The sequence below is a fragment of the Echinops telfairi genome, unplaced genomic scaffold (genome assembly GCF_000313985.2).
Source record: "Echinops telfairi isolate 266 unplaced genomic scaffold, ASM31398v2 ScPeMD7_7400;HRSCAF=8409, whole genome shotgun sequence".
Lineage (NCBI taxonomy): Eukaryota > Metazoa > Chordata > Mammalia > Afrosoricida > Tenrecidae > Echinops > Echinops telfairi.
Window position 1 is genome coordinate 9,949,569 of NW_022111300.1, and position 1,675 is coordinate 9,951,243.

General features: G+C 48.2%; 1 protein-coding gene across 1 annotated transcript in view; it reads left to right on the top strand.

Annotated features, from left to right (window-relative positions):
- TTC39C (tetratricopeptide repeat domain 39C) overlaps positions 1-1,675 on the top strand; it is a 72,889-nt gene that overhangs the window by 18,574 nt on the left and 52,640 nt on the right. The window lies entirely within an intron of this gene.

Here is a 1,675-nt window from a genome sequence, read left to right on the forward strand (position 1 = left end):
CCCCCCAATCCTAGTGTGATACATTGGGTCTGGGATCCCAGAAACTATCCTCAGGTCTGCTTTTCCAGGAGGGACTGTCCGGACTCAGCATGTAGCTGTAGGGTTATGATTTATCACAGGGAACAGACACAGTAGAATCAACCACGGGGAAAGGTGCCTGGGCGGCTATCCAGGAGAAGCCAGGCATAAGCTTTCCTTTCCCAGTGTATGGAGTATGACAGCACAGGACATGCCGCGAACCCGGCGTGCTCAGCAGAGACTCGGCCCCTCGGGTTTTTATTGAGACCTGATAAAGTCTATACTCTCAGAAGAGAAAGCAGGAATGTAGCATAAATGATTTGACAAAAGGTTTAGCTCGGGCAGCCATTCTTGCTAGTTCTGGGAATGGTGAGAATCTTCGTAAAGTCCTAGTCTCCAGCCAAGAGCCCACCTTGTAAGCAGGCCTTCAGGGGAAAGACTCCAGGTCTGCTCGGTTAACAGCTTTCTGTTTGGTCATCTTCCATTAGTTCACTTTGAGGCTGAGAATTGGGATTTTTATCAATCATTGTATTTTTATCTTTTATATTCCCTGACTATAAAAACATCCTTTAAAAAATGTCTATCTCTGCTGTTCTCTAAAGGGCCTGGGATCCTCCTCATTCACATTTGTGCTCTGGGGTCAGAGTTTTGTCCTGAGTTAGTCACTGGGCCCCATGCATAAGCTCTGTCCTGAAGTTGAGAACGTGTTGATGTTGCAAGCATCCCCTACAGAAGACCATTGCTCAGAAACATGGCAATGCAAATCAGGCCAGCACAGATCCATCTGAGTGTGGAAGTGTTTGCAGGAGGTGAGCGGGAGGGCAGGGACCTGAGCGCTTGTGCTGAAGAGAGACATAGCTCTTGGCTGTGGAGGGCAGTCAGTCTTGGAGCTGGTCCCCTTCCTCTGATGATTTCTTACATCTTCTCAGGACGACTCTGTGAAGGGAAAATTAGGCCAATGAGAAAAGCTTTTCACCCTGCCCTGCGGAAGAGCTTCTTTGCCACCTTCCATCACTGTGCACAGCTCGGCTGGGCAGTGAATGGGCCATTTTTATGGACCAAAGGCAGCCGACTGATAGGGTGGGTGAGCTCCCGCAGCAGGCATCAGATAGAGCAGAATGGGGGGTTTATGACATTTCTGTCTGTAACACAAATGAACATTTTGTAATACAGCGGCCCTTTGTCCACTCAATAAGCATTTGTGAATTCTTTCTTACTGTCTCTTCTAGTTTAGGGCAAGAGACCAGGCTTGGTCCTTGAGTATAAATTTAGCAGTCAGTGGACTCCGATCTTGGCCTTGAGATAAAGTGAAACACAGGGTGCAGCGATGTAAGATTTATGAAGGAGGTTGTCAGTGAAGTGCCGTGGTAGTTCAGGGAAACAGGGGGATGGTTCCCTGAGCAGGTGGGACAATCGAGTCCATGCCCCTTGCATTCACTCGCGCTTGCATTCAGCATATAGCGTATGTTTATCTACTGCAGATGACCTCCTGCAGGAGGGACGCGACGCAGTGAGCTAAAAAGTGAAGAGCCAGACAGCAAAGCAGAGATGCAGCCAGTGCTATGAAGAATACCAGCTGCAATGGTGGATCAGAGTGTTTGTGGTGCTAAAATATTTTTGCTCGATGTTCAGATGGTTCTTTCCATCTATCCAGTAC